This window comes from Sinocyclocheilus rhinocerous, unplaced genomic scaffold (genome assembly GCF_001515625.1).
Source record: "Sinocyclocheilus rhinocerous isolate Xijiao unplaced genomic scaffold, SAMN03320098_v1.1 scaffold701, whole genome shotgun sequence".
Classification (NCBI taxonomy): Eukaryota; Metazoa; Chordata; class Actinopteri; order Cypriniformes; family Cyprinidae; genus Sinocyclocheilus; species Sinocyclocheilus rhinocerous.
In genome coordinates, this window is record NW_015623472.1 from 93,155 (window position 1) to 114,680 (window position 21,526).

Here is a 21,526-nt window from a genome sequence, read left to right on the forward strand (position 1 = left end):
TAACCTTTGAATGGTTTGTCAAAAAATCATGGTATTGGGGTCTATAGATTCCTTGTATCATGCCAGCATCAGACGAACCATCAGGCCAATTTTTGAACAAACAAGATCAGCACAAAAATCAGTAGGTACCTGAGAAGTTTAAACACAGTGCCACCTAGTTTTCCAGAGAAATAACGAGTTTTGCAAAAACGCTTATGACATTTGAAAACATTGTCCAAATTTAACTTTCTCTGTGTCAATACATTCCTTGGCTTTTGCAGATTCTGACGATGTCTCATTTTTAATTTTCCTCCATTTTGAAGTGAAAAACTGTTTCTTCACTACTCCTCCTACAAATGTTGTCCAAATTTGTCCAAAATGTGATCAGATTATATTGGACCAAGCCACACAGAAATGTCTGGATGGATTTTTGATATTTGATACAATTCCTGAGAAATACCTCCCCAAAGTTGACTGTGCCTGTGTTTGTTGACTTATGCTAGTTAACATAACAAGCTAATTGAGTAATATGCTAGTCAGTTTCCATTCTTTGTAATGTGGCTCTTCAGCTATTAGGTTAACCATAAGCTACATTAGTAATAAGTTAGCTTAGCATGCTAATGTGGTCAAAATGCTAAATAATGCTTTTGTATGATAATTCTTACACTGAAAGCTCTCCTTGGCAGCTGTTTGAATGTGCACCAACTAAGTGGCATACTCTGCTAAGCCACTGGCCCCAAATCTTTCAGGTCATGGTTCGAATACAGTGTGGCACATACCATGCGTTTTATATACAAAATATTAAAAGTGTTTTGTGCTTCTGAGCTGCACATTTTAGAGCTTCCATACTGTTCAGTGTGATGTGCTTTGATGAAATTGGTGTAATTGTTATGCTTGCTGTAAATGCTGTGCTTTCTCTGCTTGCTGCACTTGTTGTGCTTGCAGTTGTTGTGGTTGCTACACTTGGTGCACCTTCAGTGCTTGGCCCCGTATTGCTGCTAGCATCTATGTTTGCAGTTAATGTCATCTAATGCCGAGTTCGCACTGCATGGTTTTAGCCCCGATTTTCACTCTCCGACAGGTTCATCACTAATGCTCAATTTGCACTTAATTGCTTCCCCCTCATAGCCCCAACATTTGAATGGCTGCTGTAGCTTCTGTGGGATTTTCTATGTCAGGGTTCCTCAAAACCTGTCCTGGAGGAACAAAGTGGTGCAGACTTTAGCTCCAACCCTGATCAAACTCACCTACCTGTGATTTTCTAATGATCCTGAAGACAATAGGTGTGTTCGACTTGAAGCAGCACTGCGGCGACCTATCAGCGAGAGTAGCCGCTTGCAGTCGGGGACAGAATTGAAAGCGGAGACGTCAAGTCAGACACGTTCTGCTCTCGGTAGTGACGCTCTCGTGGCGTTTGCATACTCTATCACAGATTAAGTGAATAACATGCAATATTTGTCAAATACACAGACGTTTCAGAAACGTTTTCATGAGCAACAGAAATACTTTTTTATACTGCTTAATACAGCGCCATCTGTTCAAGAATAAAGTTTAACATAAATTGAAATCCATTCAAATACCAATAAAGTGGGGGTAAATATGCTTTTATCAGTGTTTTTTGATAAACGTGACTCAATATAACATTGCGACTACAGTAAAAAATAAAAAAAAAACTGATTTGTGAGCATTATTGGAATTTAAGATGTATGAATAAGCCTGAAACACACATCATCGTTGTCATGTGGTGAATTTGGCGAATCGTGAAACAGCTGTGACTTCATCAAAGCTCCTGCAACCGCTCTACAGAAACTGCACTGGCTGAGTAAGCCGGCTGCTCTCAAGAGGGCTATCGCGGTACTTTGATGCCACATTTGACAGTGGCGTGGCGTCGTGCCGTCTCAAGTCGGGCAAAATTTCTAACCGGCATGCACTGCTTCAAGTCAGCCGCCGATCGGTCTGCGCAGCGCTCCATGAAGTCGAACACACCTATTGATTAGCATGCTCAGGTGTGTTTGATTAGGGTTAGAGCTAAACTCTGCAGGAAAGTGGATCTTGTGGGCCAGATTTGATGATGCCTGTTCTATGCCAATTATCATTTTGGGGAAAATGCTTCATTTATTATTATGGTAATACTTGGATAAAATATTTACATGGTTTCATACATTTATCAAAGTAGTTTTCCTTTATCATCACTAGAAAAACCTTGGGTTTATCTGCAGTTGCCGTTGTTGAAATATATATGCTTTTTTAATATTTTCAGTCTTTATTCTCCTCATACTGTCTAACAAATAATCATAGTTTTATATACATCTACCTCCTATGTTTCTGTTAAGAACTAATACACAAGGACATGGTGCAACCGGGAACTGGGAAGTATGCCAATACATGAGCAGGCAGAGAGGGAGATATAATATATCATTCACCTTAAAGGGGTCATTGGATGCCCATTTTGCACAAGTTGATATGATTCTATAGGGTCTTAATGAAAAGTCTATAATATACTTTGGTTAAAATTTCTCAATGGTAGTGTAAAACAACACCCTTTTTACCGTGTCAAAAACAGCTCTTTTCACAGCAAGCTGTTTCAGTGCATTTCCCTTTAAATGTTAATGAGCTCTGCTCACCCCGCCCCTCTCTTCCGTGGGGTGACATGCAGTTCTTTGAGAGACTGTAAACTTTAGCCGCATTCATCGTGAAACTTGCTAACTAGCAAATTATTAGAAAAGGCGATTTGCAAAATTCATTAAAAAAACGTATACTCACTTCTTCTGGAGGTGAGGCTGAAGCACGACTGATTCGCGTGAACATAGATGCAATTAGGCAGATCGGGGGACGCATTCCCTTCAAAAACAAACGTACTCCACTGCGTCTTCAGTGGCTCAGATGTCGGGAGTAAATGACAACTGCTATGTTCATTATTACATCCAACAACAGAACACCTCAATCACTTAGGAGACAAATTTTTGTCTACATCTCTGGCGTCGAAACAATGGCGGACTGTTACAGCTCACTCAGGACGGGTCTGAGGTAAAACGCTGGTGTCATTCAACAATCGTGGGAGGGGCCTGGGTCCGTATAACGTTACACAGCCAAGAATCTGAGAACGGCTTGATTTGAAAAAAGGGATATTATTTATCTGGATTAAAAAAACAAAACAAAAAAAAACTCTGGGTGGATTTTTATCATTATAGGGTGGTTGTGTAGACACACTTACAAGTTGTTTGAACTGAAATGTGTGTTGGCAAAGTGAATTTTGCATCCGATGACTTCTTTAAGCTTAAGGTGTAGAATCAGACAGATGTTCTGAAGTCGTAAAGCTTCTCATCTCGAAGAATTGTGATTAATTTAGCTTTCTCAGTGACGCTGTGCTTACGTATAATCTCACAGATCTTTCTCATGCTGTCCGCACTGGTTAAATTGTCATGTGTGATTTGTGAATATTGTTCCTCATGAATTATGCCCTGCTGAAGCAGTTGATCTGCAACAGTCTTAACATTTATAACCCTCTGAATGAGATCTGCGAAATTGTTATCAAAAAATGCCGCTTTATCTTTATCGCTATTCAGAAGCAGACGCTGCTCATCTTTCTTCGTATTTATCTTATCAAGTTCATCTTTCTCAATTGTTGCAGTCCAGGCAATGTTGCAGTCCAGACAATTATCCTCATCTCTAATGAGAGTCATTTCAAGATCATTCTCCAGGTGCATCTTGACCTTGAAGAAATTTGGGACAGTATTCCTTCTGAGTGTGATCCCTTCTTTGGGATGGACAGAGGCACCAGGAACATTAAGAAAGTGTGGTGTTTTCATCCGAAATGCCTTGTCAGGTCTGGGATGCTTGATTGGATGGCTTGATTTTTCATCTTTCTCCACAACTTCTTTTAAAAGTTCATCAAGTGGAAAAAAGTAGACATGTAAAATGAGAGGATCTTTAGAACACATGTACAGAAGAAGATCGCAGTGTTCATCCCACTGCATTATCCAACTTATAATTAAAGTTTTAAGAGAGAATGATGGTTGGACAAGTTTAGCATGAAATCGGGTCAGCTGCACAGACTCTACATATATTCCCTCATCTTTTACACTGAGGACTTTCACAGCATCCTTGAGAGAGGGGTCAGAATGTCCTAAACAGACATAATGGGGCAGATGAACTTCTTCCAGTTTCCCTGAGATCACCGTCACGTCAATCACTGGACCGATTCGGTTACACTGCAGACGCTCCAGCTCTGTGTTGAGGAACCGCCCGTCTACGACATGATACTGAAAGGTGACCTCACAGTCACAGACCCATCGCATTCTGGTCCTGATACACTCGTAGCGGCCTGGGACAGTGCTGACCCTAAACTCCGACATGCCTTCATGTGTATGGGTCGACGGCTCAATCTGAACCCACTGATCAGAATCAACTATATTGATGCAAGACTGACAGGTCAGCAGTGGCTGAATATTGAGCTCAGAAGGTTTGGGGTTGGAGAACCTGTAGAAGAGGTAAAGAATAAATAGTGAGAAGTTTGGATATAAACATTATTAGCACTTAAGTTTTTTACCAAGGCTAGTCTGCTATTGTTGATGATAATTCAAATCAGTGACATACGAATAACCAAGGAAAACTCAAATGAAAATCTGTCTAGACTCGCACAAGGACATTAGCCTCTGATGGAAACAAGCTAACTGAGAAATACATGCCGTTTATCTAAAATAACAAATATTCACAAACATATAATCAATGCATACAGTTTGACGGCTGTTAAGGAGAATTTATTGTCTTTATTGGCAGTTATTGTGTACCCTTTGCTCATATGCTGAGACACACACATGCACAAATTGAGATAAAGAGAGCAAAATGTACACATGAAGCCAACCATAAAAGAAATATTTATGTGTGATAACTCACCCGGTTATGTGTGTATCTCTCTTGTTTCTAACAGGAGGCTCCTTATAGAGGCTGTTAATGTCATACAGAGACACTGAGGAGTTCAAATAATAAACCCCAAATCCAGCATAGAGAGGTCCAGTGAATGTGTTGTTAAATGTGTGTAAGAGTGCGAGTTTGTGTGTGTCCGAGACACTGTAGAAGGACAGAGTGCCAGCCGACATGTCCAAATAAACTCCTACTCTATTAGAGCAGCATGAAGGAGCAGATATGTCAGTTGAATTGTTATTGTGACGGGCAGTGAACTTGGCTTCAGTGCACAACAGGCTCCAGGAGATGTTATTGCGTCCAAACATACAGTCACGACTACTTCCCTTCCTGACGATTCCTTTATATGTCACTGATATAACAGCCTCAACTCCACTCCATTCAGCCTCCCAGTAACAGCGTCCAGGCAGACTCTCTCTACACAGAATCTGATACACATCAAATCTCTCAGGATTATCAGGATATGACTGATCTTTTTCCACATATGTCACCTTTCTGTTCTCCTCAGAGAGAATGAGTTTATTGTTTGCTGTGTTTGGATCCAGTGTGAGAAAACAGGCATCTGAACAAAAGAAGAGAGACGTTTATAACACAACACCAGTCACTGAAGGTGTGTGTGTGTGTGTGTGTGTGTGTGTGTAGACGTACATTTCTGTAGTCCTTCTGTAATCCTGAACTCTCCTCCATGAGCCACACTATAAAAAAAACAGTGTCACATTCCACACATCTGATATGATCAGTAAATTGATGTTAATTTTTTATAGCCAATATGGATTATTTGTATATTCATATCCAATAATTGATATGCAGAATCATTTTATATTTGTTACATTTCATTTATCATATCACAACAATAAGAACATTGTATGCATGTTTTTTTTTTTTTTTAAATAACAACAACAGTACCATCAATAACATTATCAATAGGCAAAATTGTTTTGGAGAACATAAATAAATGAGAAGGAAGTCTGTAAACTTTGTATAAATGTGTGAAGCTCTAACTGAAACATTTAATTCATACATTTCAAAAATTTACTTGTGGGCCACATGAAATGAGGTGGAAATATGTCAGGCTTACAGTATCTCGTGGGCCACATGCAATGAGGTGTTGTTTGGGCCTGTGGGCCTTGTGTTGTGTTTGACAATGATATATTTTTATCGGAATGTCATAGGACCTGATTTACAAACAATAAACACAATAGCTAGCCTACAGACTATTTTAGTTCTCCTCACTCCACAACAAATCCTTTCAATTTAACGGTATTCAGAACAGAACAAGAATGAAAAATATCAGCTGCCAAATTAAGTTGTTAAAATATAAGTAGCAAAACTGATAATAAACGCTGTTGTTCTAATGCAGCCTACCTCTTTCATTCGGCACAAATCCAAATGTTTCCATATTTGAGATGTATTTAAATGCTAAACTATTATTTATTATGTAAACCAGTCTTTGTACTTAACGCACTTGACGCAAAAAAAAAGCATCTTCTTCACATGAAAAAATCATTCTCTTCACATGAGCAAATATGCTTCATGGCCTGTGCTCAGACTGAACGGCATAGACTGTTTTAATTAACCAGTGCTTAATTTGTAAATTGCGAGGTCCCGGAACAAAGCGATGTGACGGATCTGTCAAGTGATCGGAGGAGGGCAATTACCAGCTTGCATCAGTTGCTTTCAAAGTGTGCACATGTACTCCAAAAATCGTGGTTATTTTCTTTCAACCAAAATATTTTTTGTGTTTGTGTAGTTATTGTGTAACCCAGCTACTGATAGGAAAGTCGCAACAACCCAGCATTTGTAATGAGCAGGGTATTTTGCATCCTCTTCAGGTGTGAGAGTAGTTCTCAGTGCTGCCAACTTGCATTTCTTTGGTAAAATATAGGTTTGTGTATGATCTAATTAGTCAATAAAACTGCAAAACATAAAATGATTTACAGCAAAGAAACAAAGCAAACTAAAGAGATGCAATGTCAATGTCAGGAAATCATCGCAATCACTCACGTCAGCACAGTCGCCTCCTCCGACACACACCAGATCCCAATCACCCGAATTCTGATCATCTGCACCTGCATCACCAATCAAGCCCGCTATATCTATATCTATATCTTCTCACTCCACTCAGTATTCCAGTGTCCGTTCTACCGTTCACTACCTGAACATTTCTGGACTCCTTACCTGCATTACTAACTGTTGTTTCCTTACCTCCAGAAGTCTATTAAGTCTCCGCGATTCCGATTCTCCTCAGCCCCGGTTCATCTCCAGGATTCCTGCAACTATCAGAACCCAGATTACCAAGAAGCTAAGAAACCCAGAACTCTCACATATCTCTCATACCCCCCTGCCTTCGATCCTGACCATCACAGCATTGACAATAAACCCCTCTGTTTACCTGAACTCCTCTTGTCTCTTGCCTGTTTGTGACAGAAGACCGGACCAGAACCAACACCTCCATGGATCCCCGTTTTCCATCCACCGCAGAGGTCCTCGAGGAACTAGTCAGCGCCCTCAGGACCTCCCTCACGCCAGTCACCACCCCATCATCTGCCTCTGTAAGTCCCATGGCCCTGCCTGCTTCATATGCTGGTGACGCGGCTGTGTGTGGCGGCTTACTTCTACAAGTGGATCTGTTTATAGAGATGCAGCCGCAGAAATTCACAATGGAGCGTTTGAAGGTAGCCTTCTTAAATTCCCTCCTAAACGGCAAAGCGCTGGAATGGGCCCGAGCAATATGGACCGCCAACAGTGCCATAATTCATACAATGCTTTCAAAAATCATTTCAAGGAAGTGTTTGGCTCCACGATGGGATAGCTTTCCGTGTCCGACCAACTTCTGCACCTGCGTCAAGGCTCATCTACCACCAGTGAGTACATCCTACAATTCCGCACACTAGCGGCGACTAGTGGCTGGAATGAGGCGGCCCTCCTCAGTGCCTACCGTCAAGGTCTGGACCCTCCCCTTCGTGCTCAAATGGCCATCTACGATGACAACATCGGACTAGAAGGCTTTCTACAACGAGCCACTCGCATCTCTCAACTGTTGTCAGCATGCCAGCCCCACGAAGCCACCCACCAGCCCTTCGCGTCCACCAGCAGTCCCTCTGTACCAGAGCCCATGAAAATGGATTCTACCTGACTCTTCGGGCAATTTCATATCCTATGACCTCCTAAATCGTCTCCATCTACCCCGCCTATGTCAAGCCCGGGAGCTCCGAGTTGAGATGATCCAGGGAAAGCCGCTGGGGCGGGTGCAGTTTCGTGCCCCACCGCTAAGATGGGGCTGAAATTGAACTGCTGGTTTTGTCTGGTCAGAGGAGAATTGGCCCCCCGACTGAGCCTGGTTTCTCCCAAGGTTTTTTCTCCATTCTGTCACCGATGGAGTTTTGGTTCCTTGCCGCTGTCACCTCTGGCTTGCTGTCTTTAACTGAAAAATTTGTTTACTATTGTTATTTTGCATTATTGACACACTATTTTCCTAATTAATGCTGTTCAGTTGCTTTGACACAATCTGTATTGTTAAAAGCGCTATATAAATAAAGGTGACTTGACTTGACTTAAGATTGAGGATCGGAAGTCTGCATGAGGAAACCATTTCCTTCCTGGTATTAGAGGGACCCACAGTGGATATCATCCTGGGACGCTCCTGGTTCACTCTCCACTCTCCAGAGGTCAGATGGGAACCCTGTGATATCACTCGCTGGAGCGAGTCATGTCAAAGAAACTGTCTCCGCACTCTACCCGTACCGCTTCCACGCCCCGTTAGGGCTCAAGTTGCTTCCACCCTTGTTGAAAGCCCAGAACCGCAAGAAACACCGACCGTCCCATCTGACTATGTGGCGTTCCAGGATGTCTTTAGTTAGCAGGCAGCCATTCGCCTTCCACCGCAACGGCCATGGGACTGTGCCATCGACTTGCTGCCTGGGGCAAAACTCCCTAAGGGTAGAGTATACCCACTGTCCATCCCGGAGCGCAAGGCCATGGAGGATTACATCCAGGAGGCTCTTAAGCAAGGTTTCATCTGCCCATCCACCTCCCCGGCAGCCTCGAGCTTCTTCTTTGTGGGCAAGAAGGACGGGGGCTTGAGGCCGTGCATCAACTATCGCATGCTGAACTCTCAGACGGTGAAACTACCATACCCACTTCCCCTGGTCCCAGACGCCCTGGAGGAACTCCGTGGAGCTCGCGTCTTCTCCAAACTGGACCTGCGGAGTGAAGGAGTTGCAAAGTATCCTGGGGTTCGCGAACTCCTATCCATGGTTCGTGAAGAGTTTCCACATGCTTACTTCCATGCTACGAGGCAAACCCAAGTCCCTGTCCTGGAACAGCCTTGCCCGCGAAACCTTCAACCAGCTCAAGGAGGCCTTCAGCACGGCCCCCATCCTTCACCATCCGGATCCCCAGGTACCCTTTGTAGTATAAGTTGACGCCTCTACTACTGGCGTTGGGGCCATGCTGTCACAGCAATGTGGGGAACCTCCAATCCTCCATCCTTGCGCTTACTTCTCCAGGAAACTGAACCCGGCGGAGCAGAATTATGACATCGGCAATCGGGAACTGCTCGCCATCAAACTGGCCCTGGAGGAGTGGCGTCACTGGCTGGAGGGAGCCCATCACCCTTTCTCAGTGATCACGGATCATAAGATTCTCCAATATCTCTGTGAAGCCAAAAGACTCAAGCCCGATGGGCTTTGATCGTCACAAGGTTCCAATTCACAATCACTTACAGACCTGGAAATTGCAATTGCAAGGCTGCTCCGCCGGGCTGCCTAGAAGGGAAGACGTATGTTCCCACCTCCCAGCGTCAGACCCTTCTGGGCTCAGTGCATGAAGTACCGGGCTCTGGACACCCAGGCAGGCAACGGACCCTCTCGCTCCTCCAGGCTCGGTACTGGTGGCCCAGTATGACCCAGGATGTCAACAGGTAGGAGGGAGCCCATCACCCTTTCTCAGTGATCACGGATCATAAGATTCTCCAATATCTCTGTGAAGCCAAAAGACTCAAGCCCGATGGGCTTTGATCGTCACAAGGTTCCAATTCACAATCACTTACAGACCTGGAAATTGCAATTGCAAGGCTGCTCCGCCGGGCTGCCTAGAAGGGAAGACGTATGTTCCCACCTCCCAGCGTCAGACCCTTCTGGGCTCAGTGCATGAAGTACCGGGCTCTGGCCACCCAGGCAGGCAACGGACCCTCTTGCTCCTCCAGGCTCGATACTGGTGGCCCAGTATGGCCCGGGATGTCAACAGGTACGTCCAAAGCTGTTCAGTCTGTGCCATGTATAGACTACTGGTTCCGAGAGTGTGTGGGACTCGGCTCATGTCCAGCTCCAACAAGCAGTGCGGAGGCATAAGTTCTTCGCAGATGCCCGGCGTACCGTTACTCCCACCTACCAGCCTGGAGAGCTGGTTTGGCTGTCCACCCAGGATCTGCGCCTCTGCCTGCCCTGTAAAAAGCTGAGTCCCGGCTATATTGGTCCGTTCCCAATACAGAGGCAGATCAACCAAGTCACCTACCTTCTGCAACTTCCACCAAGGTACAAAATTCACCCCTCATTCCATGTCTCCCTCTTCAGACCTTGTTCTTCCTCCTCCTCCTCCAGATCCACCGAGCCAGAAGCACCCCCTCCTCCTGAGGTTCTGGACCAGCCCTCGGTGTACCAGGTGAAAGAAATCCTGAATTCACAGCGACAGGGCAGCCGGTTACAATATCTTATTGACTGGGAAGGATTCGGACCGGAGGAGAGGTCCTGGGTGGCCCGCGACGACATACTGGAGGAGGGGGTAATGTCAGGAAATCATCGCAATCACTCACGTCAGCACAGTCACCTCCAGATCCCAATCACCCGAATTCTGATCACCTGCACTTGCATCACCAATCAAGCCCGCTATATCTTCTCACTCCACTCAGTATTCCAGTGTTCGGTCTACCGTTCACTATCTGAACATTCGATCCTGACCATCACAGCATTGACAATAAACCCCTCTGTTTACCTAAACTCCTCTTGTCTCTTGCCTGTTTGTGACAGTCAATCACTTAAACGAGTCACATCTGTCTTTTCATGACGATAAATGTTTCATTTTTGCTTCTAAAATGCTTGTTAAATTATGTTTAAATGTTAGAAATATTGGATACATGTTTAAAAGGTAAACTTTGTTGTATTTCAAACTGTATTAGTTATATAGTTATTAATTATAAATAGTTTATATATATAAAGCGCAAACCATCTTTTGGCATTAAAATAGTACTGGAAGGATTTACTAAAGAAGTGAAGAATTAGCATTGAAAAGGCGTGGACACGGTTACTTTTGCACCTGACCTTATTGAATATGCCTTTGTAGGAGTTTCCCTTTCAGACGCAAAATTTATGGGAGGAGAGTATTAAAATGAATCACGCAACACGTTTTACTAACATTTGCGCTCGTCAGATTACTGGTATTTGCGCCCAAAAAAAGCAGGCACTAATTTGCGCTGCTCTTGGTAGATTGCGCTGATCATTATGGAAATCTAAATTAAAATCTGGTTGTGTCTGTGTTCTTTAAAGTGCCCCTATTATGCCATTTCCAATATTGCCTTTCATGCAGTGTGTAATGTAGCTGTATGTGAATGTAAAGGATCTGCAAAGTTGTAAAGCCGAAAGTGCACGATAAATAATGTTATTGTCTCCCAAAATAAAGAATCGACTCTGTACAGCTTAGACGAGTCGTTAGTAATTTGAATCCCACTTCCAAGACGGCTACATGTCACAGGGTAACACATTTGCATAATGACCGCCTAGGTTCTACGTTAGCCGGCCGCGATCAACTTGACCCAGCCCACAAACACGTCATTGACGACTACTTCTCTAATCTCGGGGAGTTCAACGCGGGATTCACAAAACGCTTGCTCTTGAAAGATGGCTCAGTACCCAGTTTATTTGGACCAGCTGTCTTCACTGAATCACAACCTATAAGTATGATAAATAATAGATAATTTATATTGAGCGTTCAAAATACGAAACTATTGCAGTGGTCGTTTAGTTTCCGACACGTGCTGTAAGCGGTAGACCAATCACAACAGACTAGGCCATCTGACCAATCAGAGCAGAGTAGGCTCACGGAAAGGAGCGTTTTAGAGAGAATGAACCTTAGAACTGCTTCGAACGAATCGTTTGAGAATTGCTGGAAAATGAGGTGATATTTGAGAAAACGAAAGCGTTTTTTGACCTCTCATGCATGTAATCCTATTGTAGGAGACTCCAAAAACAATATTAGGAACCTTAAACATTTTAATGTGCACCTTGTCAGTCCCCTTAGCGTTTTTACAGAATTGCGCTGTAACGCTTATTTGCCCTGTTAAGTAAATCTGACCCTATAATCTCTGTCCAGGAAACCACCCCTTTCTCAGTAAAATGTCTTTAGTAAACACACACACACACATACTTGAGTTTGTCCAGTGCGCATATGGGATCCTCCAGTTTTTCAGAGAGCAGCTTGACTCCTGATTCTCCTGGGTTATTGTAGCTCAGATCCAGCTCTCTCAGGTGTGAGGGGTTTGAACTCAGAGCTGAACACATATAACCACAGCCTTCCTCTGTAACCATACAGCCAGACAACCTACAAACACACAACAAGCCCACATGGCAATAGTTTGGCAATCGGATGTCACTGTCACAAAGTCACCTTAGTTTGAGCTACAAAAGTAACAAAAATGTATGTGGAAATGTATCAGAGTACAAGTATTAATTTTTGTTTAAAAATGTATTGCTGTTGACTGAAACTACTGTTTGTGTAAAGTACAAATTGCTGCCTTGGTATTCTTTTATTTGTACTCTTACTTTTCCAGTAAAATTGATTAAATTCTAATGGGAGGTCACCACCTGCATTAATCAAAGCATTTAAACAAAACATTTAAACATTCTTTTTATAGCAACTGGCTAATAGTTTCTGAAGGTGTTTCATGTTTCAGATAAAAAAAATAACTTAATATTGGATGTAGAGGGTGAGAAGGCAGCAGACCAGAAGACGGCCACTATGGCAAAAGAAGCAGGCAACTCCATAAGGCACATTAAGACCCCTAAAAGTCATGTGACTTCAAATTAAATTGAAAAGTCTAAAAAAAAAGGACGCTTGCTGCCTTGCGCACCTCGAAATAAAGGAACTTGAAATTGCTAAAAGAGTCCAGAGTGCATTTTGAGTTCTGATGGTTTTGAGCTCTTAGTGTCTTACATCTGATGTTGATAAAATAATACAACTCAATATGCTAATCAAATATTTAGTCTCCTTGTACTATACATAAAAATGCACTGTACTAAAAATACTGGTATCTATATCATTCACCATTTAGTTAGTATTAGTACTCCTAAACAAATCATTAAAAAACACAAACAGATGTTTTCAGTGAAATGCTGGAACAAATATAGCAACTGGATTCTGCTAAAACATTGCAATTGCCCAAGAAAGTCAAAAGCAGAAATAAAGTGTCATGTTTATTTTAAATAGAGTAAAAGTTTATCTGTGTTCTTAAATACCTCAGTGTGTCTAGTTGACAGTGTGAACTCTTTAGTCCAGCAGAGATCATCTCCACTGCTAAATCATGCAAGTCATTGTTACTCAGGTTCAGCTCTCTCAATGAGGAGTATGATGATTGTAGAGCTGAAGACAAACTTTCACAGCACTGACCAGTGAGATTACAGAAGGCCAATCTAAACAGAAAAAAAACAACAAAGCAGAAAGTAATTAACTCTGGTCGCAACACCCATTAAACAGAGACACTGTTTTCTGACTGACTGACATTTATAATCTTCACTTCTGCCATAACATCCCAAAGATGTTAATATGACTGCATATTAAAGGGGTCATATGATGTGGCTAAAAATAACATTATTTTGTGTACCTCAACCATGTGATGGAAATGTTACACCCCTCACCATTAAAACACAACTCACAAAAACATTAAAACCCATTACAAACGAGGCATTTGTTGCATCCAGTGGGGACATAATTACGGATTACAATGACATATACTGTCTTTTTACGTGTTGCATCGCGCCGCGTAAACAAAACCATGTCTGCATTTGTGATCAGAGAAATGACAAACAACAAATGCTACTCCACACTGCCCAAAAACTCACGTTTGAATCATCAGTGGCAAATCCTTTAAATATCAAAATGTACTTACAGTCTTTGAGTCAGAACAGCCGGCATTGTAGTCTACTCTACTGTTACACAGTTACAATTGTTTTACAGTTACAATTGCTGTGGCGATCCACAGCTCGAAGTTGATGTATTTCCTTAGCGACCAGCACGGATCAGCTCTAGGCATGACGAAGCAGATATCGTCCTCTTTTGGAAGGCCAAACAAAATAGTTTCGCTTTCACAACGAAACACACAGAGTCTTCACGACATGGCGGCGGCAGCAACAATACTACAGCCAGAATAAAAGTTACGCCGCCTTTCTTTGCGTGAACATTTGGGCAGCGTTATGCAAATCTTCCCACATAGTGAGGTAGATATGTGGGGGCGTGTTAGAAGGAGCCGTTTTAGGTAGGCGTGGCTGACTCTTAACTTTTATAAAGAATATCTCTTTGGATTTCAGACTTTAGTCTTTGCAACTTTACAGATCTTCTTTATGCACCAAGAGCTTGTAACACTTCAAAGAGAAAGGAAAAATTGAAATTGGATCATATGACCCCCTTTAACATTGTTCATTATATCATTATATAATTACATGCACAATTGTTTAAATGTATAAGTTTTCAAATGATTAACTAATTTATTAATTACAATGCCGCCTGTATAGAATTGCTTCCAATTTTTGCCTTTTTTTTACAATGCTGTGGTGGTCTTTTTGGACTTTATTGAAGCACCTGCTTGCACCTCCCCAATTGCAGTTTCAATAATATGTTTCATAGCATGTTATAGGCCTTGAACCTGAGTTCATCAGTAGTGAACAGCCACTGACAGACAATGTTGATGGTACCAACAAAGCCTCACTGGATTGAATTAGGCTGCGTTTACACTGCAAGTCTTAATGCACAGATCCGATCTTTTGACCATATCCGATTTTTTGGCCCATCTGTTCACATTCACTTTAGACACGACTGGTATCCGATATCTGTGTTTACATTCCCACCCAAAAGGATTGTCTGCAGTGATCGCTTTACTATGCACATGGTAGACCCTGGGGTTTTTTAAATGGCCGTGCTATTAAAATGATTTATATAATTCATGTCGAATGGCCATTATTATTTGCCAGCATGGACAACGGCTGTCATAGATGTTTTGCAGCACAAAATCTGGCTGAACGGATAAAGACCGGAAAATAACGGTAATTTTAATTCGTTAGACTATTTTATCTACAGCTCGTTAGAGGTAGAATTCTTAGTGAAATAAAGATGATATTTATTGAAATTAATTCGAATTAAGGAGAGAGAGAGAGAGAGAGAACGAATAAACGCATGCACCCACGTGCGAGCGAGCGATTGTGAAGCATTGCAAACAAGCTCGTCGGTTTAATTACAAAAACTGATAAGTTATCACCTCATTGCTGAGAAATATATGTAGCTTTTAGCTGTTGTATTTTCAAAATTCACTGAGCGGGGGTTGAAAACCAGCTCCTGAATGTGCAATCTCTTACTATAAAAAGTTTCCATCTCAATAAAATGCGAGCGCATACAGAGCACTCTGGCATTAAAACACCATTAAAAATCTTTATGAGCAACATTGTCGCCCTCGCATTGGGAGTTCTGTGGAGAATCGGATATGTGTGTTTAGACGTAGGTCGAATGTCCAGATATCAGATGTGTATCCGATTAAAATCCACATTTGGAAGTGGCTCAGATCGGATGCAAAAAAATCGGATCTCGTGCGGGTTTTTTGGTTTACACGTGTGCAACAAATTCCGATCTGTGTCAGATGTGAGCGAAAGATCGGATTTTTTGTGCCAGTGTAAACGCAGCCTTAGATTTTTTTTACAATCCTGTAATCCTGCATTTGTTCAGTCAGCTTCATGGCACAGGCCCCAGATATAGGACTTGGATAGTTTAGGTACCATATACGTAACCACCAGTAGGATAAAGTGTCTATTATAAACACTAGGTACCTCCTGTATTTATGCTGGAGTAATGTTGAGTAGTTTTTTTTTGTTTGTTTATTTGACTATTTCTTTGTCATTGTTTCCACCTGTAGTCCCTTTCAGTGCTTTCCTCTTGTTGTTTCAGTGGTTTCCTCTGTATCTATGTTTGTAAATATCTCAGTAGGCTGCTATACTTTAGATAAAAATTTTTCTTATGCGTGTCTTTGAAATTTGTTCACTTAATGGTATACACTGTATTGTGTTAAGTTGGTAAGTTAAGATCAGTTCCTGTCTCGTATTTTCAAACTGTCATTCAATACAAAACTCTTAATCAGTATTTTTGTCATGTTTTACAATAAAAATATATAAACATTCAACAGATAAGGAATTAGTTGGGAAGCTTTTGTTTCTTTAAAAAAAAAAAACACTGTTATTTAGCCAGTGGGACACAGTTGTTAGAGAATACATATTTTAAAATCTGATCACTGAAACACCTTTAAAACTGCATATTTAAGCATAGTGAATGGTTGAATGTAAAAGTCAAACCCCAGTGTCTCCAGCTGACAGTTTGGACTCTTCAGTCCATCAGAGAGCAGCTTCACTCCTGAATCCTGCAGGTCATTGTTACTCAGGTCCAGCTCTCTCAGATGGGACTTTGATGATTGTAGAGCTGAAGACAAACTTTCACAGCACCGACCAGTCAGTCTACAACCTGCCAATCTAAACAAGATTACATATTTAGTCATTAAAACCTGTTAGAACAACCATTAAATGACAATGATTCAATCTGTCTAGCATTTACGATTACCAGATTTTTCTTAAAGGGGTCATATGATGCTGCTAAAAATAACATTATTTGGTGTATTTGGTGTAATGAAATGTGTTTATGCGGTTTAAGGTAAAAAAACCCACATTATTTTCCACATACTGTACATTATTGTTTCTCCTCTATGCCCCGCCTTTCTGAAACGCGTCGATTTTTACAAAGCTCATCGGTCTGAAAAAGCGAGGTGTGCTCTGATTGGCCAGCTATCCAGTGCATTGTGATTGGCCGAATACCTCAAGCGTGTGACGGAAATGTTACAGACTTTAGTCTTTGAAACTTTACAGATCTTCTTTATGCACCAAGAGCTTGTAACACTCCAAAGAGAAAGGAAAAATTTAAATCGCATCATATGACCCCTTTAAAATCATTATAAAATTCTCGAAAATCTATGTATGTACATATGTAATGATTGATGACTTACTGATTAATTATTAGAAAAATGATACACATATTTTTTGTGAATTATTCCACTTATTGTTATCACGCCTTAAGACATTGGGTCTCATTCACTAATAATTGCGTGGATTATTTCGCATTTGTACACACAGAAGAACTTCTCATGAAAAATTCACAACAATTTCGTACGTATATAAATTCGTTCTTAACATCGTTCTGATGTTCGTGAATTTGGAGTACTCTAATGAATGGCCGCGTGCACGAGGTTAGTCATTAGCATAAAATACACCCAAAACATCTCCATATAAGGGCTTTCCGCACACGCTTTCCTTACAGCCTTTCGTTACCAAACTTGCCGCTGTCTGCAAACGTACTCTCATGTATGGAACCTTGTTTCAGACACAATAAAATATTTGAAAAAATAATTGTGACTTTTTATCTCACAATTGCTAGTTTACATCTCGCAATTCGTAAGATGTAAACTCGCAATTGTGAGATTATAAATCGCAATTATCTTTTAAACCATTTTATTCTGTGGCAGAAACAGGCTTCCATACTCGTCCAATCCTTGAGCAATCCCAAGTGTGTCATTCTCACCAGTTCTCACAATAAACAGCTGTTTTAGAGCTCTCATTAGCAAGCTGTACATATATCTGCATTATTTAGAGAAACCTCACAGCTGAAGCTATAACGCAGCTTTTCTCACTCTTTCACTGTATATGATGGAATAAAAAAATCTGAACACATCTGGACAACTCCACTTCAATGTGTTTAGGTGAATTAATCTGCATTGTTTTCAGCCCTCTGTGATCCTAAAATAGCCATTTTTGAGTTCAGATCTTATTCCCTTGACACAGTCACCTCTTCTTTATTGTAACCTTTGAAACATGCATCTTTTTGAAAGCTGCTTTGAAACAAAGTGTATTGTGAAAAGTGCAATACAAAGAAAATGTGATTTGAATATTTAACTATTTAATGAAGGAGTCAGATGTCATACAGTGACAAATCATTCAAATACAACAATCAAACATAAAGAAGAGGTGCACATTCTGAAAAGTTTGGCGACACTCAAATTCAGCCCTGGAAGACCACTTCCCTGCAGAGTTTAGCTACAAGACTAATCAAAGACACCTGAGAAAACACCTATTCATACACGCATTTGAACGTAGTGAATGAGTGAATGTAAAAGTCAAACCTCAGTATGTTCAGTTGACAGTGTGCACTCTTCAGTCCGGCAGAAAGCAGCTTCACTCCTGAATCTTGCAGCTCATTATTACACAGGTCCAACTTTATCAGATGGGAGTTTAATGATTGTAGGGCTGAAGACAAAATTTCACAGTGCTGATCAGAGAGACCACATCCAGCAAGTCTATAACAGACAATGACAAGAGAGAGTTGGTTAAAATCATGTTTTCTGTACTGTAAAATTAAACAGTGTTTAATTGATGACAGTTAATATCCTGTGACACAAAGTTCTTTGTGCAGACAAATCTGTTTCTCCTGAACACTTACAGAGCTTTTCTGCAGTTCATCACAGCTGGTATCAGTCTCCATCGACCTTCATCTAATGTGTTGTATTCCATAGGGTTAAACTCTTCCAGCACCTCCTCTGACATCTGAAGCATGTAGGCTATTGCTGAGCAATAACCAGAAGAGAGTTTCACCTCTGAGTGTTTGTCTGATTTCACAAACTCCTGAATCTCTCTGGACAGAGTCTGATCATTCACTTCGAGCAGACAGAGGAACAAATTGATGGATCTGTCAGCCGAGAAATCGTAATGTACATTGATTCTGTCTTTAATGTGTAGCGTGGTTTTTCTGATGGTTTCTAAGCTGTTCTCTGTGTGTGTCAGTAAACCTTTCATGAGTCTCTGATTAGACTCTAGTGAAATACCGAACAGGAACCGCAGAAAAAGATCCAGGTGTCCATTTTTACTAAGAAGAGCTTGATCAACTGCTAATGTTAGTAGCTCATAAAGAGATCCCTTATACTTATCAAGAAACAACTGCAATGGCTCCATGTTCTTCATCACATGGGAGTAAAACACGTAGAAAGCAGCTAGAAACTCCTGAAAGCTCAGATGGATGAAGCTGTAGACTTTCCTCTGATGAATCACAGATTCCTCCTTAAAGATCTCAGTGCAAATCCCAGAATACACCGAGGTGTCAGTGACGTCTAGGCCGCTCTCAATCAGGTCCTCCTCATAGAACATCACATAGCCTTTCGTCAGCTGTTTGAAAGCCAGTTCAGCAAGTTTAACGATCACTTCTCTGTTGGACTGCAGGAGTTTCTCTGGATCTCTCTCTTTGTATTTTTGATTTCCCATGTTTATCTGAGTGAGCAAGAAGTGGATGTACATTTCAGTCAGAGTTTGAGGGACTTCTGAACTGAGATCTTCTTCTAAGAGCTGCTGTAGCACAGTGGCTGAGATCCAGCAGAAGATGGGTATGTGGCACATGATGTGGAGGCTTTTTGCTTTTTTAATATGTGAAATTATTCTGCCGGCTTGTTGCTCATCACTGATCCTCTTCCGGAAATATTCCTCCTTCTGAGGATCATTGAATCCCTGAATCTCTGTCACACGGTTGATGTATTTGGAGGGGATCTGACTGGCTGCTGCTGGTCTGGAGGTGATCCAGATGAGAGCAGAGGGAAGCAGCTCTCCTTTCATGAGGTTTGACATCAACATGCCCACTGAGGAGGTCTCAGTAACATCTGAAATGTTCTCACTGTCTGAAAACATCAGCGTAATTCTGCTTTCATCCAGACCATCAAAGATGAACACAACATTACACTCCTCATAGATCTTTGAGTTCAGATCTTGAAGTTCAGGGTGAAAGTCAAGCAGAAGTCTGTGAAGACTGTACTGATGATCTCGAATCAAGTTCAGCTCTCGAAATGGAAGCACAAGCATGAAATCTACATCCTGATTGGCTTTTCCCTCGGCCCAGTCCAGAAGGAACTTCTTCACAGAGACCGTTTTTCCAATTCCAGCGATGCCTTTAGTAAGAACTATCTTTATTTTGTAATTTTTCACACGTTCTGGTTCAGATAATGGTTTAAAGATGTCATTGCAGTAGATTGGAGTGTCTTGTGAGCGTTGTGTTCTGGTGTTTTCTCCATCTGTAAAACCTCATGTTCTTCATTCACTCCTTCGCTGTCTCCCTCTATAATGTAAAGCTGTGTGTAGATCCTGTTCAGGAGGATTTGATTCTCTCGCATTTTGATTCCTTCAAATAAACTCTCATACTTTTTCTTCATGCCGTTTTTGTGTTGATCTTTGATTCTGTGTAGATTATCATCTACTGGTTGGTAGGAATCCTGCTGCAGGACTCCAGTCTGATCATCTCTATCCACACAGCAGAAACAAGAAAAACAACATAAAGAATAAATGATTATAAACTTTAATATCACATCATCCTAGATTACCTAGAACAAGCTTTATTCTTCAAATGATATTTTGTAAAAAAAAAAAAAAAGTCTCTCCAAGTTTGTTTAAACTGTAAAACTTGTGTTTATAAAATTTTTCTCCACAAATGAGACCTCAAATCTCTTCTTACTAACTCGTGAGAATGAAATGCTCTGAACTACAGAAAACATGATTCACAAAGATACTTTTAATGAATATATATATACATTAATGAACATTCATGTTTGTACTCACATAGGATCAGAGGTCATTGCTTCAACACTGAGATCATAGCTGGATACTGAACTTGAAGCTGTCTGATCTTCCTTTGGTCTGGTAATGCAAAAACACAATAATTCACATTATTTCGCTTTATCAATGACAAATTATATAAATAGTTATAAGTTATAAGTTATTATAAGTTATAATTCTGTCTCTTGTTTCCAGTACTGGTTATTTTCTCACCTAGGGTTAAAGGTCCCTGTTCCATCACTAAACTGAGGGGGTTTTGTTATGGAGCGATCACTCTTCACAGACACACCGCTGGGCTCTGGAGATGTTGGTCTTTGTTTCTGATGAACAATATTCTCCTCCTCTTTCTTTTCAAAAAGACTCATTTTAGAGGCAGTGTTCGTCTCTGTATTTCAAAATGCAGAACAGAAATCTTTGTGAGGACAATGACACACACTCTTTTTCAGTTTGTCTGAAGATGACAGTTGAGTTGTATTTTCTTCAATATACAGTGCGTGCATAATTATTAGGCACATTGATATTCTGATCATATTTTTTTTTCCAAGCACATTTTACCAATTCCAAACCACATCAATCTTAATAACTACTATTAATTGTGTTTTTCTTTTTTTAAAGATTTATTTTTTTGGCATTTTTGCCTTTTATTGATAGGATAGTAGTGAGACAGGAAGCGAAGTGGGATGGGA

General features: G+C 41.1%; 1 pseudogene; it reads right to left on the reverse strand.

Moving 5' to 3' along the window:
* Window positions 1–3,228: 3,228 nt before the first annotated feature.
* Window positions 3,229–21,311, reverse strand: LOC107749436 (NACHT, LRR and PYD domains-containing protein 3-like; annotated as a pseudogene).
* Between the last annotated feature and the right edge of the window lie 215 nt (window positions 21,312–21,526).